This window comes from Arachis hypogaea, chromosome 19 (genome assembly GCF_003086295.3).
Source record: "Arachis hypogaea cultivar Tifrunner chromosome 19, arahy.Tifrunner.gnm2.J5K5, whole genome shotgun sequence".
Lineage (NCBI taxonomy): Eukaryota > Viridiplantae > Streptophyta > Magnoliopsida > Fabales > Fabaceae > Arachis > Arachis hypogaea.
The window spans coordinates 93,181,064-93,197,959 of NC_092054.1; the positions used below are offsets into that span (position 1 = coordinate 93,181,064).

A 16,896-nucleotide genomic window follows, 5' to 3' on the forward strand; every position below is an offset into this window, starting at 1 on the left:
CCATATGGTGATACACTTGTAATCACATATGGTCCCCTCCACCGGGATTTCAGTTTCCCGGGGAATAGCCGGAGTCTAGAGTTAAACAGCAGAACCTTCTGTCCTTGTTTAAAGACCCTAGATGACAGCTTTCTGTCATGCCACCTTTTTGCTTTCTCTTTGTAAAGCTTGGCATTTTCGAAATTAGTGAGTCTGAATTCCTCTAGCTCATTCAGCTGGAGCAATCTTTTTTCTCCAGCTAATTTGGCATCAAAGTTCAAGAATCTGGTTGCCCAGTAGGCTTTGTGCTCCAATTCCACGGGCAGATGACAGGCCTTACCATACACAAGCTGGTATGGAGAGGTCCCTATAGGAGTCTTGAATGCTGTTCTGTAGGCCCACAGAGCATCATCCAAGCTTCTTGCCCAATCCTTTCTACGGGTACTTACAGTCCGTTCCAGGATTCTTTTTAGTTCTCTGTTAGAGACTTCAGCTTGCCCATTTGTATGTGGATGATATGGAGTTGCCACCTTGTGGTTAATTCCATACCGTACCATGGCAGAGTAAAGCTGTTTGTTGCAGCAGTGGGTGCCCCCATCACTGATTAGTACTATAGGGACACCAAACCTGCTGAAGATATGTTTCTGGAGGAACTTCAGCACTGTCTTAGTATTATTAGTGGGTGTGGCAATGGCCTCTACCCATTTGGATACATAGTCCACTGCAACCAGAATATAAGTGTTTGAGTATGATGGTGGGAAAGGCCCCATGAAGTCAATACCCCATACATCAAACAACTCAATCTCCAAGATTCCTTGTTGAGGCATGGCATAACCATGAGGCAGATTACTAGCTCTCTGGCAACTATCACAGTTACGTACAAACTCTTGGGAATCTCTATAAAGGGTAGGCCAGTAGAAGCCACATTGGAGGACCTTGGTGGCTGTTCGCTCACCTCCGAAGTGGCCTCCATATTGTGACCCATGGCAATGCCATAAGATCTTCTGTGCTTCTTCTCTAGGCACACACCTTCAGATTATTCCGTCTGCACATCTCTTAAAGAGATAGGGTTCATCCCACAAGTAGTACTTTGCATCAGTAATTAATTTTTTCTTTTGTTGCCTGCTGTACTCCTTGGGTATGAACCTTGCAGCTTTATAGTTTGCAATATCTGTGTTTCCTGAATGGCGAACAAATGCTCATCCAGAAAGGTTTTAGAGATCTCAATAGAGGGAAAGGACGCCCCTTCTATTGGCTCTATTCGGGACAGATGATCAGCCACTTAGTTTTCTGTCCCTTTTCTGTCTCTTATTTCTATATCAAACTCTTGCAGAAGCAATAACCATCTTATGAGCCTGGGTTTTGAATCTTGCTTTGTAAGTAGATATTTAAGAGCAGCATGGTCAGTGTACACAATCACTTTTGATCCTACCAAGTATGATCTAAAGTTGTCAATGGCATAAACCACTACAAGTAATTCTTTCTCTGTGGTTGTGTAATTTTTCTGGGCATCATTTAAAACATGGCTAGTATAATAAATGACATGCAGAAGCTTGTCATGCCTTTGCCCCAATACTGCACCAATGGCATGGTCACTGGCATCACACATTAGTTCAAAATGTAATGTCCAGTCTGGTGCAGAAATGACTGGTGCTGTGACCAGCTTAGCTTTCAGAGTTTCAAACACCTGCTGACACTCTGTGTCAAACACAAAGGGCGTGTCAGCAGCTAGCAGGTTGCTTAGAGGTTTTGCAATTTTTGAAAAATCCTTTATAAACCTCCTATATAATCCTGCATGCCCTAGAAAGCTTCTGATTGCCTTAACATTGGCAGGTGGTGGTAATTTTTCAATTACCTATACCTTAGCTTGATCCACCTCTATTCCCTTGTTCGAAATATTGTGCCCAAGGACAATCCCTTCAGTCACCATAAAGTGACATTTTTCCCAGTTTAAAACCAGGTTAGTCTCTTGGTATCTTTTCAGAACCAGTGTCAGGTGATCAAGACAGGAGCTGAATGAGTCTCCATATACTGAGAAGTCATCCATGAAGACTTCCAGAAATTTTTCCACCATATCAGAGGAAATAGAGAGCATGCATCTCTGAAAGGTTGCAGGTGCATTACACAGCCTAAATGGCATCCTTCTGTAGGCAAATACTCCAGATGGACATGTGAATGCTGTTTTTTCTTGATCTTGGGGATCTACTGCAATTTGGTTGTAGCCTGAATAGCCATCCAAAAAGCAGTAATAATCATGACCTGCTAGTCTTTCTAGCATCTAGTCTATGAATGGTAAAGGAAAATGATCCTTTCTGGTGGCTGTATTGAGCCTTCTATAGTCAACACACATGTGCGACCCTGTAACTATTCTTGTAGGAACCAGTTCATTTTTTTCATTATGAACCACTGTCATGCCTCCCTTTTTGGGGACAACTTGGACAGGGCTCACCCAGGGGCTATCAAAAATAGGATAAATAATCCCAGCCTCTAATAACTTGGTGACCTCTTTCTGCACCACTTCCTTCATGGCTGGATTTAACCGCCTCTGTGGTTGAACCACTGGCTTAGCATCATCCTCCAATAGGATCTTGTGCATGCATCTAGCTGGGCGTATGCCCTTAAGGTCACTTATGGACCACCTAAGAGCTGTCTTGTGTGTCCTTAGCACTTGAAGTAGTGCTTCCTCTTCCTGTGAATTTAAAGCAGAGCTTATGATCACTGGAAAAGTGTCACCTTCTCCCAGAAATGCATATTTCAGGGATGGTGGTAATGGTTTGAGCTCGGGATTAGGAGGTTTTTCCTCTTCCTGAGGAATTTCCAAAGGCTCTTTCAATTCCTCTGAATCCTCCAGATCAGGCTGAACATCTTTAAAGATGTCTTCCAGCTCTGATTCGAGACTCTCAGCCATGGTTGATCTCCTCTACCAAAGAGTCAATAAGATCAACTTTCATGCAGTCTTTTGGTGTGTATGGATGCTGCATGGCTTTGACAGCATTCAACTTAAACTCATCCTCATTGACTCTCAGGGTTACTTCCCCCTTTTGAACATCAATGAGAGTTCATCCAGTTGCTAGGAAAGGTCTTTCTAGAATGAGAGTAGCACTCCTGTGCTCCTCTATTTCCAGCACTACAAAGTCAGTGGGAAAGGCGAATGGCCCAACCCTAACAATCATGTCTTCAATCACGCCTGATGGGTATTTAATGGAGCCATCAGCAAGTTGGAGACATATCCGAGTTGGTTTGACTTCTTTAGTTAAACCAAGCTTTCTGATAGTGGATGTAGGTATTAGGTTGATGCTTGCCCCAAGATCACATAAAGCTGTCTTGGTGCAATCACCCTCTAATATGCATGGTATCATAAAGCTCCCGGGATCTTTAAGCTTTTTTGGGAAGCTCTTCAGAATGACTGCACTGCATTCCTCAGTGAGGAGAACTCTTTCAATTTCTCTCCAATCCTTCTTATGACTCAAGATCTCTTTCATGAACTTGGCATAAGAGGGTATTTGCTCAAGTGTCTCTGCAAACGAAATCTTTATTTCAAGAGTCCTGAGGTAGTCTGCAAAGCGAGCAAATTGCTTATCCTGCTCCTTTTGGCAGAGTTTTTGAAGATAAGGCATCTTGGCTTTGTATTCCTCAACCTTGGTTGCTGCAGGTTTATTTCCTATAGAAGTGGTTGGAGAAGCCTTTTTAGAGGGGTTACTATCAGCACTTGTGTGTGTCTGATCCCTCACTGGCGTTTGAATGCCAGGGTTGGAAGTTTGATTGGCGTTGGACGCCAACTTCCTACCTGTTTCTGGCGTTTGAACGCCATAATTGAGCTTCCATTTGGCGTTTAACGCCAGCTCCTTGTCTGTTCCTGGCGTTTGAACGCCAGAACTGTGCGTGGGTTGGGCGTTTAACGCCAACCTTGCATCCTTTTCTGGCGTTTGAACGCCAGAGTTGTTCCTCTCTGGGCCCTTACTGTCCTCAGAGGGATTTTGGATAATTTTTTGCTCATCCTCTGTCAGTTGTTCTTTTCTTGGCTTTCTGCTGCTCTGAAGTGGGGTATTTAATGTTTTCCCACTTCTTAATTGAACTGCCTGGCACTCCTCTGTTATCTGCTTTGATAATTGCTGTTTTATCTGATTCAATTGTGCCTCCATATTTTTATTAGCATTTTTAGTGTCTTGTAGCATCTCCTTGAATTTTGCTAGCTGTTTTGTTAGAAAACACAATTGTTGATTGAGTTCGGCAACTTGTTCTGGAGGACCAAGTTCAGTAGACACTGCTTTGACTTCTTCTTTTATGGAGGACTCACTGCTTATGTACAGATGCTGATTTTTGGCAACTATATCAATAAGCTCTTGAGCCTCTTCAATTGTTTTCGTCATGTGTATAGATCCACCAGCTGAGTGGTCTAAGGACATCTGAGCTCCTTCTGTAAGCCCATAGTAGAAGATGTCTAATTGCACCCACTTTGAAAATATTTCAGAGGGGCATTTCCTTAGCATCCCTCTCTACCTCTCCCAAGCATTATAAAGGGATTTGTCATCCTCTTGTTTAAAGCCTTGGATGTCCAGCCTTAGCTGTGTCATCCTTTTTGGAGGGAAATATTGATTCAGGAATTTGTCTGATAACTATTTCCATGTCCTTATGCTTGCTGTGGGTTGGTTATTTAACCACCTTTTAGCTTGAACTTTTACAGCAAACGAAAACAGTAACAGTCTGTATACATCCTAATCTACCTCCTTGTCATGTACTGTGTCAACAATTTGCAAGAATTGTGCCAGAAACTCAGTAGGTTCTTCCTGTGGAAGACCGAAATACTGGCAGTTTTGCTTCACCGTGACAATGAGCTAAGGATTTAGCTCAAAACTGCCTACCTTGATGGGGGGTATAAAGATACTACTCCCATATGCAGCAGTAGTGGGATTAGCATATGATCTCAGAGTACTTCTGGACTGTTCATTTCAACTTAGATCCATTATGGATAAAATGAAATTGATGTGAATTGTAAAGAAGATATATTTTTGTTTTTATTTTATTGAAGTAGAACAAACCAAATTATTAAGATAAATAAAATTAATAAGATAAAATAAAATAAAATAATTAGAAATTTAAAATGTAAATTTCGAAAACCAAGGGAAAAATAAATTTGAAAATGAGAATAATTGCTTAATTGAGAAGATTTGAAAAACTCTGTATATGATTCTTAAAAAAGATTTTGAATTTTGAAAGGATTTGATTTTAAAATAAAAATCTGAATTTTTTAAAGTAATTTTCGAAAATTAAATTTAAAATAAAGAGAAAAGATATTTTTGAATTTAATGAGGAAAGAGAAAAACAATAAAATGACACAGGACTTAAAGTTTTTAGATCTAATGCTCCTTATTTTTGAAAATTTTGGAGGGAAAACACCAAGGAACACCAAACTTAAAAATTTTAAGATCAAAACACAAGGAAGACTCAAGAACACTTTGAAGACTCACAAGAACAACAAGAACATGAAGAAAGAACACCAAACTTAAAATTTTTAGAAAACCAAAATAAAATTTTTGAAAACTAAAGAAAAGTTAACAGGAGAACACCAAACTTAAAGTTTGGCACAAGATTTATTCAAAAAAAAATTATTTTTGAAAAAGTTTTAAAAAGAAGATAGCCAATTACCAAGAATATAAGCACAACGCTATAGCCAATTGAGCTATAAATTTAACGTGTTTTAATAAGGTATTTAATAAATAAATATATTTTTTTTAGATACTAATAATTCGAAAATGCACAAGAAAAACAAGAAAAATCACAAAACAAGGAAAACTAAAGATCAAACAGGGGAAATAAATAAGAACAACTTGAAGATTAAGAAAGAACAATGAACACAAATTCGAAAATTTAAACAAAATAAAAAAAAACATGCAATTGAAACCAAACTTAAAATATGAAACTAAACTCAAATAGAAAAACTCAATTATCAGTTTATAAAATTTTTTAAAAATTTAAAAAGAGAAAATAAGGATAAAAAAAATTTTCAACCAAAAACAACAATAGAAGACTCTAAACCAAAAAGAAAAATTTTCCTAATCTAAGCAACAAAATAAAACGTCAGTTGTCCAAACTCGAACAATCCCCGGCAACGGAGCCAAAAACTTGGTGCACGAAATTGTGATTCACACTTTTCACAACTTCGTACCACTAACCAGCAAGTGCACTGGGTCGTCCAAGTAATACCTTACGTGAGTAAGGGTCGATCCCACGGAGATTGTTGGCTTGAAGCAATCTATGGTTATCTTGTAAATCTTAGTCAAGAGATTAATTATGATTATCAGTCTGAGGTGCGAAAAATAAAAGAGCATGAAATAAATACTTGTTATGCAGTAATGGAGAATATGTTGGAGTTTTGGAGATGCTTTATCTTCTGAATGTCTGCTTCCCCCTGTCTTCTTCTTCACGCACGCAAGGTTCCTCCTATGGCAAGCTGTGTATTGGTGGATCACCGTTGTTAATGGCTACCATTCGTCCTCTCAATGAAAATGGTCCAGGTGCGCTGTCACCGCACAGCTAATCATCTGTCGGTTCTCACTCATGTTGGAATAGGATCCATTGATCCTTTTGCGTCTGTCACTACGCCCAACCCTTATGAGTTTGAAGCTCGTCACAGTCATTCAATCCCTGAATCCTACTCGGAATACCACAGACAAGGTTTAGACATTCTGGATTCATAAGAATGCTGCCAATGGATTCTAGCTTATACCACGAAGATTCTGATTAAGGAATCCAAGAGATACTCATTCAATCGAAGGTAGAATGGAGGTGGTTGTCAGTCACGTGTTCATAGGTTGAGAGATGAATGTCATGGGTCATCACATCCATCATAATATAGTGCGAATGAACATCTTAGATAGAAACAAGTGTGTTTAAATAGAAAATAGAAATAATTGCATTAAGTTATCGAGACACAGCAGAGCTCCTCACACCCAACAATGGAGTTTAGGGACTCACGCCGTCAAAGAGTACAAAGTTCGGATCTAAAATGTCACGAGGTACAAAATAAATCTCTAATAGTTGTTTAAATACTAAACTAGTAACCTAGGTTTACAGAAAATGAATAAGCAATGATAGATAGTGCAGAAATCCACTTCAGGGGCCCACTTGTTGTGTGCTGGGGCTGAGACTTGAGCTTTACACGTGCCTAGGCTGTATTTGGAGTTAAACGCCAGGTTTTAACCTGTTTTAGGCATTTAACTCCAACTTGTAACCTGTTTCTGGCTTTTAACGCCAGAATGCAATATGGAACTGGAGTTGAACGCCAGTTTACGTCATTTATCCTTGAGCAAAGTATGGACTATTATATATTGCTGGAAAGCCCTGGATGTATACTTTCCAACGCAATTGAGAGCGCGCCATTTGGACTCTTGTAGCTCCAGAAAATCCATTTCGAGTGCAGGGAGGTCAGAATCCAACAGCATCTGTAGTCCTTTTTTAGCCTGAATCAGATTTTTGCTCAGCTCCCTCAATTTCAGCCAGAATATACCTGAAATCACAGAAAAATACACAAACTCATAGTAAAGTTCAGAAATATGAATTTTGCCTAGAAACTAATAAAAATATACTAAAAACTAACTAAAACATACTAAAAACTACATGAAATTAACCCCAAAAAGTGTATAAAATATCCGCTCATCACCTCATCACTTGGTAACTTGGGTTAACTAACCCGGGATTGTCAGCTGAAAGTACACTATCAAGAGCAACTTTTGCTACAGAACATTTAGTAACCCAAAGAGGTGCTGGACACCAAGGCCTCAAAGAAAGAAAATAACAAACCATGTGCCTGTAGTGAGCATGTATGGCGGAGAGAGACTTGAGGGAGTAAATCCTTAGGGGTGTTTCAACACCTAGCACCTTGAACCAACTGGTTTAGGAGTGTTGGCTGAAAGCTTACTTTAAAGAGTTGCCCCCTCACAGAGCACTTAGCCTAAGGATGCAATAAACCCTGAGAAAAAAAAGGGAGGATCAAAGAATAAGGATCTCATAGGATGCAATCAAGCAAGTATTCAAGAGCATGATAAGGACCTGGAAACCAGTAAAGGAATGAACCTAAGTTGCTATGCATGAAACCCCATAAACCAAGAGCTTTACTTCTATAACAAGAACTTGTTTCTCTCGTTCTTTCATTAATCATTCTGATGTTTCAGTACTTGCTTAGGGACAAGCAAGCTTTAAGTTTGGTGTTGTGATGCCAGGGCATTTTGGCCAGTTTTACTGACCTTTTCTTTACTGTTTTAGGGTAGTTTGATGCATTTTCTTAGTAAATAAGCAAGTTTTGGGTAGAAATACACTTACATCTTGATTCAAGCAAACATTGTGAACTTTACATGATTTCATGAGAATTATGCATGAATTGAATGACAAACTCGATAATTCATGATCTCATGACTTGGAATAGAGCTTTGATGCACTTTATTTGCATTATTTCAGGACAAAGGAAGCAAGGAAGAGCCACGTTAGTAGCCACGTTGGTCTAATTAACGTGACCACTAACGTGGAATGGGCATAAGCTTGTGGCGTTAATGAGAAAAGTGATCGCCAATAACGCCTACAAAAGCCATCATAGCCTACATTAGTTGCCACCTTAGTTACATTAACATGGGTGCTAACGTGGAAAGAAAAGAGGAGCTCCAACGTTAGTGGTAAAAGTGAACACCACTAACATTCCAAAAGGCCATACATAAGCCACGTTAAGAGCCACGTTAATCTAATTAACGTGAACTCTAACGTGGGAAGAGGAAGAAATTTCCAACGTTAGTGACACTCACCTTTGTCAGTAACGTTGGACTAGGCCCACATTGCCCACGTTAGTGGTCACGTTAAGACCACTAACGTGAAGGGTAACGTGGAGCAAGGAGTGATAGGCCAACGCTAGTGACACTCACCTTTGTCACTAACGTTGGAGATGGCAATTACCACAACGTTAGTGGCCACATTAATCTAATTAACGTGAACTCTAACGCGGGGAAAAGAGGCAATTAGCAACGTTATTGGAAAAGGTGAATGCCAATAACGTTTGCAAAGGACCAAGAGGCAACGTTAGTGATCACGTTAGTGCCACTAATGTTGAAGTTAATGTGGATCGTTGTTGGTTTGGAACGTTAGTGAAAAAGGTGATCGTTACTAACATTCTCGAACCCACATTTTCACTAAACGTTAACACCACTAACATCCTAACTAACGTCCATGCCTAACTCACACTTTTTCTGCAAGCAAAGCTGAGCCCACTAATAATTGTAACTGCTTCAACTTAAGATCAAAGGCCCATATCCAAGACTTGAAGAGCCAACTAGAAGATAAGAAGAGTAGTATATATAGGAGTAGTTTGGAACTAGTAAAAGAGCCTGGGAATTTTGGAGAACTACACTCTGTATATTTTACTTTCTCTGTAATTTCTAGTTAATTTGAGAATGCATTCTTCTTTATCTTCTTCCATTTCCCGAGCTATGAACAACTAAACCCCTTTTCATTGGGCTAGGGAGCTCTGTTGTAATTTGATGGATCAATAATAGTTTTCATTATTCTTCTTCTTTCTTTTCTCTTGATTTTACTAGAAGGCTTTTAATCTTCATCCAATTGGGTAGTTGTCTTGGAAAAGAAGCTATTCATACTTGGATCTCTTCGGAACCTTGGAAGAGGAATGAAGAGATCATGCTAGAAATACTTTCTCATGTTGGACCAAATTGGGGTTTGGATGGATATAGTGACATATAATCCTACCAACACTTTTATTTGGGAATACATGTGGTATAATCAGTGACCATACTTCATCTCTTTTCATGAGCAATTAGACCAAGAAATTGGCTAATGATCAAGATTTGAGAGATTGAATTACCAAGGAATTGGAATCCAATCACTTAAGATTGCCAAGGAGATCAATGAATGCATTGATTGAGGAAGAGATGAGAATGAACTTGATCCGGAGAATACAACATCTCCTGAGCCCAATGAATCCCCCATTTCTAATCTTACCCATTATCTTTACTTTCTGCTATTTACTTTTATGTTCATTTTCCCAAACCCCCGTTTAAGATTCTGCAACTTACTTTCCGTCATTTACATTATGCCATTTACTTCCAGCAATTACATTTTCTGTTATTTAGTTTCCTGCTATTTACTTTTCTGCAAATCTCAACTCAATTTCTGCTTAGCTCAACTAGAACATTCCTTTGATTAAAGTTGCTTGACCAATCAATCCCTGTGGGATTCGACCTCACTCTATTGTGAGTTTTTACTTGACGACAATTTGGTATACTTGCCGAAGGAAAATTTGTTGAGAGACAAGTTTTCATACATTAATGGGCCCCAGAAGTGGATTTCTGCATCATTTACTTATTTTCTGTAACCCTAGTTACTAGTTTAGTATAAATAGGAGTTTTTACTATTGTATTCGAGGTCTTGGTCATTCTGGTTCCCTCTCTGGGGCCGAAGCCAATGAACACTATTATCACTTATGTATTTTCAATGGTGGAGTTTCTACACCATAGATTATGGTGTGGAGCTCTGCTGTTCCTCATGAATTAATGCAAAGTACTATTATTTTTCTATTCAATTCAAGATTATTCTTATTCCAAGATATTCACTCGTACTTCAACCTGATGAATGTGATGATCTGTGACACTCATCATCATTCTCGCCTATGAACGCGTGCCTGACAACCACTTCCATTCTATCTACAATAGCTTGAGAGTTTATCTCTTGGGCTCCTGGTTCAGATTAGAGTCTTCGTGGTATAAGCTAGAATTATTGGCAGCCATTCTTGAGATCCAGAAAGTCTAAACCTTGTCTGTGGTATTTCGAGTAGGATCCGGGATGGGATGACTGTGATGAGCTTCAAACTCACGGGTGCTGGGCGTAGTGACAGACGCAAAAGGATCAACGGATCCTATTCTAACATGAGTGAGAACCGACAGATGATTCGCCGTGCGGTGACAGCGCATTTGGACCATTTTCACTAAGAGGACGGGAGGTAGCCATTGACGACGGTGATGCCCAACATACAACTTGCCATGGAAAGGAGTATGAATGATTGGATGAAGGCAGTAGGAAAGCAGAGATTCAGAAGGAACAAAGCATCTCCATACGCTTATCTAAAATTCTTACCAATGAATTGCATAAGTATCTCTATCTTATTTTATATTTTATTTATATTTTAATTATCAAAATCCCATAACCATTTGAATCCGCCTGACTGAGATTTACAAGGATGACCGTAGCTTGCTTCAAGCCGACAATCTCTGTGGGATCGACCCTTACTCACGTAAGGTTTATTACTTGGACGACCCAGTGCACTTGCTGGTTAGTTGTGCGAAGTTGTGAAGAAGAATTGAGATTATGATAGTGCGTACCAAGTTTTTGGCGCCATTGAGATCACAATTTCATGCACCAACCCCTATATGACCCTAACGCATATCCACCATACCAACCACTATATGAACCATACATAGAGCCACCACCATTCCAACACCAATACTCCCAAGTACCACAATTTTCATATACACCACCTCAAGACTTTTGATGCCAAGGCATCATAGGCTAGTTTCACTAGCATTTTTCTGTTAGTTTTAGTTGTTTTATGCATTTTCTTGAGCTTAAAGTAACCAAAAATGGTTAAATGAAGAACAAAGTAATGAACCATCCAAACAATATGATTTTGATGCAAATTCCATGAGTTTTAGTTATATTACTTAAATGCTATGAATGAAAGATTTCTCATGAAATTTTGCAAGACTTTGATGCAATTGTTTGGATGATTTCAGGGAAGAAGAGGCTAAGCAAGGAAGCAACAAAATCAATAAAGGAAGCTTGAATATCACATGTGGAGTTTAAGTTCCGGTTGAAGCCTAAACTGGAGCTTAAACGCCAAAATCATGAAGGATAAGAAATGCTGGGATTGAAGTTTAACCTCCAGTTTGACCTCAAACTGGAGGTTAAACGCCAGAATGAGTATGCCACCCAGGGAGGAGTTCCACGTTTAACCTCCAGTTTGACCTCAAACTGGAGGTTAAACGCCAGAACCAGGAAGAGTACCAGGGAGCCATTCCACGTTTAAGCTCCAGTTTGACTCAAACTGGAGCTTAAACGTGTTCGATAGCTTTTCCACTCTAGGGTTGCTCTCTCCATCTCCACGTTTAACCTCCAGTTTGACCTCAAACTGGAGGTTAAACGTGTTCGACACCTCCAGTGCCACCATTCTAAGCTTCCACGTTTAACCTCCAGTTTGACCTCAAACTGGAGGTTAAACGTGTTCGACCTCCAGTATGCCTCCACCCTTTTCCACGTTTAACCTCCAGTTTGACCTCAAACTGGAGGTTAAACGTGTTCGACCTCCAGGGCTGCCCTTCCTATCCCCACGTTTAAGCTTCAGTTTAACCTTAAACTGAAGCTTAAACGTGTTTGACTACATGACTCTCCAGGGCTACCTTCTTCCATTTCCACGTTTAAGCTTCAGTTTAACCTTAACTGAAGCTTAAACGTGCTTCTTCAAAAGGCCTCACTGGAAGTGTCTGGCGTTTAAGCTGCAGTTTAAGCTTAAACTACAACTTAAACGCCACTCTTGAAAAAGGTTTCTGGGCCAAAAATATTGTGATTTAAGTTAGTCTTTGAGCACAAATATTAACTTAAACTTACTTTGGTATGAAACCCAATTGAATATCATGGTTTATGGGATTGGGCCTGAAGGATTGATGAGTTTGAAATCTCAATTTATTGAGTCATGTGTCATTATTTGATTATCACTAAGTTGGCTCAATAAATGTTACAGGATTTGGATCAACAACCTCATCAAGATTATGGATCATAAACCCAAGGCAAAAGGAAGGCAAGGAGAGGCCTCAAAGCCCAAGAAGCACAACTGAAGCTCAATATAGAAAGTGTATAAATAGGATAGAAGTTAAGTTAGAGGGACTTTTTACTTCACTTTTAGCTAGTTTTCCTTTTCTTTGTAATTGAATTCAGAGCTATGATTCACTAAACCCCCTTTCATTGGGTTAGGGAGCTCTATTGTAATTCAATGAATCAATAATAGTTTATCTTCTTCTTCAATCTTTTCTCTTGAATTTTGTTAGAAAGCTTCTCGATCTAATTCCATTGAGTAGTTGTCTTGGGAAAGAAACTACTCATACTTGGAATCCTTCGGAGCCTTGGGAAAGGAATGGAGGATTCATGCTAGAGAAGCTTTCTCACAGTGGATTGGATTGGGGTTTGGATGGATATTGTGACATGTAATCCTACCAAATTGTGGTTCATGAAATTGTGTGGTATAATCAGTGATCAAGCATCATCTCTTCTTATGAACATTTAAACCAAGGGATTGGGAATTTGTTTGTTTTAGAGAGCATTGGTGAGCCAAGGAATTGGGATCCAATCATATAAGATTGCCAAGCAAAATTCAATGAATGCATTGGTTGAGGAAGAGATATACATGTTTTGATTCGGAGATTTCAATATCTCCTAAACCCAATGAATTCCCCATTTCTGATTTCCACTTTCTCTTTACATTCTGCAATTCAATTCTTGCAATCATCCCCATTCCCTTTTAATTTCAGCAATTTACATTCTGCTCTTTAATTCATGCAATTTAAGATTCAGCCATTTAATTTTCTTGTCATTTACTTTTCCCGCCAATTTTACATTCCGCAATTCTCATCTCAAATCTTGATTCCGCTCAACTAGAACACACTTCTAATCCGAATTGCTCACTCAACCAATCCTTGTGGGATTCGACCTCACTCTATTATGAGTTTTTACTTGACGACGATAACCGGTGCACTTGCCGGAAGGAATTTTGCCGATCGTGCAATTTCCTAAATCGTAGCATAACACGTTTATGCGCATCAAGTTTATGGCGCCGTTGCCGGGGATTGGTTTTCGATTGACAATTCTCAAATTGGAAGCTAACTAGATTGAGCAATTTTCTATTGCTTTGTTAATTCTGTTCTAGATACTTGTCGAATTTTAATTTCTGCACTTGGTTACATGCTTTCCTTCTTTATGCCTTTAAATTCATGCAACTAACTCACTGACTCACTAACTGTTTGAATTAATTCCTCAATTGAGCTAACCATACTCTTCCATTAACCAAGAGTATTTCACTTGTTTGTGTTTGAGCTGTGTTCTTGTATGACAGGTAGAAGAGGAGAGACATCAACTCCTCCATATACCGAACCAGAGAGGACCCTTCATAGACTTAGAAGGGAAGCAAGAGGGAAGAGAGTAGTGGGAGAAGAGGAATCTGAAGGAGAATCTGAGGACAATTTTGAGGAAGCTTTAGATCTCAACATGGATAGAGAAGTTCACAACCATGAGAGAGCTGATGGAAACAATGCCATCCCTGAGAGGAGGGTTCTTAGTTCATACATAAACCCAACCTCTGGGAATTGTGGTAGTAGCATCCAGAAACCACCCATTCAGGCCAACAATTTTGAGCTCAAGCCACAGCTAATATCACTTGTGGAAAATCATTGTTCCTTTGGAGGAAGTGCTAATGAAGACCCAAACCAACATCTCACAAAATTCCTGAGAATTTGTGACACTGTGAAGTCCAATGGAGTCCAGGAAGATGCCTATAAACTGCTTTTGTTCCCATTCTCACTTAGGGACAAAGCAGCTAAGTGGCTGGAATCATTCCCAAGGGGGAGTCTAACAACATGGGATGAGGTGGAAAGCAAGTTTCTGGCACGTTTCTACCCTCCACAAAAGGTCAATAGGCTTCGATCTGAGGTTCAAACTTTTAGACAACAAGATGGTGAAACTCTCTACGAGGCATGGGAGAGATTCAAGGACTTGACAAGGAAATGCCCACCAAACATGTTCCATGATTGGGTTCAACTGCACATCTTCTATGATGGGCTCTCTTATGAATCAAGGAAGGCTGTAGACCATTCATCAGGAGGTTCATTGAACAGGAAAAAGACTGTGGAAGAGGCCATTGAAGTGATCAAGACAGTGGCTGAGAATGAGTACTACTATGCATCAGAAAGGCACAACACTAAGGGAGTCATGGAGCTGAACCAGGTTGATACAATTCTAGCCCAAAACAAGGTGTTTGCCAAGCAACTAGCAGAGCTTACCAGGCAATTAGAAACAAAGCAAGTGGCTGCAATACACACACAAGATCAAGAGGAAGTAGGCATTGAAGGAGGTGAATGGGATGAGGTTAACTATGTGGGAAACCAACAAAGGCAATCATATGATCCACATGCCAACACTTACAACCCAGGCTGGAGAAACCACCCAAACTTTGGGTGGGGAAACCAACAAACCCAACCACAAAACCACAAACCTTACAACCACAACCAACATAACAATTCCACATACCAAAACTCCAACCAAAGATCATACCAAGCCACACAAAACACTTACCCCCAATCATCATATCATGGCCAAAATAATCAACATACCCAACCTAATCCGAACCAACAATTTCAAGATCAATTAAACCGGATAGAAGGAATGCTTGCAACCATGAGCCAAGACATAATTGAATTGAAAGCTTTTAAGGAAGAAGTAAATTCTAACTTGCAAAACCAAGGAGCTGCCATCCAGAAGCTAGAAAATCAAATTTTGTATTTGACTAAGCAAGCCCCTGGGACAAGCGGTTCTCATGCTGCCAAGGCTATTGCAAGGGAGGAATGTAAGGCCATAACCCTCAGAAGTGGAAAGAATCTAAAGGAGATTTCAAGGGAAACCACAGAGGATGAAGCAAAGGAAAATGTGAAAGACAAAGAACAAGGACAATATGTTACACCGTTTGCAACAAAAGAAAAAGAAAAAGAGGTCTTGAAGCCTTACACACCTAAAGCACCTTATCCTCAACGTTTGATGAAAAGTGAAAAGGATGGCCAATTCTCCAGGTTCTTGGAGATTTTCAAGAAGCTTCAAATCAACATTCCCTTTGCTGAGGCAATAGAGCAAATGCCACTCTATGCAAAATTCTTAAAAGAATTAATGACCAAGAAGAGAAGCTGGAGAAATGAGGAAACTGTGTTGTTAACTGAAGAATGCAGTGCCATCATTCAGCACAAATTGCCTCAGAAATTGAAGGACCCAGGCAGTTTCCAATCCCCTGCATTATAGGAGAAGTCATGGTGGAGAAGGCCTTGTGTGATTTAGGGGCCAGCATCAATTTGATGTCGCTAACAATGATGAGAAGAATGAAGATTGAAGAAGCCAAACCAACAAGAATGGCCCTCCAATTGGCAGATCGAACTTTTAAATTCCCTCATGGGATAGTTGAGGATTTGTTGGTGAAGGTGGGAGAATTTATATTTCCTGCTGATTTTGTGGTGTTAGATATGGAGGAAGAAGCCAAAGCTTCAATAATTCTGGGAAGACCCTTCCTAGCTACTGCTGGAGCCATCATAGATGTACAAAAGGGTGAACTCACTCTTAGACTCCATGATGAGAAATTGGTGTTTAATGTATTCAAGGCAATGAGCTATCCATCAGAATCACTAAGGGAATGCATGAGGGTTGATGTAGTGGACATTGCAGTACAAGAAACTTTTGAGGAAACAATAAAGGAAGTGGCAGAGGAAGAGTTCACCAAGGATATTGAAGTTAGTGATATCAAGGGTGCTGACACAACCATGCTAAGCAGGCCAGAGAAAGTGAAGGAAGAAAAGGAAGCACCAAAACCTGAGCTCAAAGCATTGCCCCCTAATCTCAAGTATGCATACTTGGGTAGTGATGAGAGTCACCCTGTTATCATTAGCTCGGCCTTGAGCCAAGAACAGGAAGAAGAATTGATCAAGGTGCTGCAAACTCATCAAGATGCCATTGGATGGACCCTAGCTGATTTGAAGGGGATAAGTTCATCCATATGCATGCATAAAATCTTGTTAGAAGAAGATGCTAGACCCTCCATTCAAGCTCAGAGAAAATTGAATCCCG

At 39.8% G+C, this 16,896-nt stretch overlaps 1 non-coding gene across 1 annotated transcript; it reads right to left on the bottom strand.

Moving 5' to 3' along the window:
- Positions 1-14,709: 14,709 nt before the first annotated feature.
- Positions 14,710-14,813, bottom strand: LOC112781461 (small nucleolar RNA R71). Its single transcript, XR_003192237.1, has one exon. It is a non-coding gene; the product is annotated as a small nucleolar RNA R71 (small nucleolar RNA).
- Between the last annotated feature and the right edge of the window lie 2,083 nt (positions 14,814-16,896).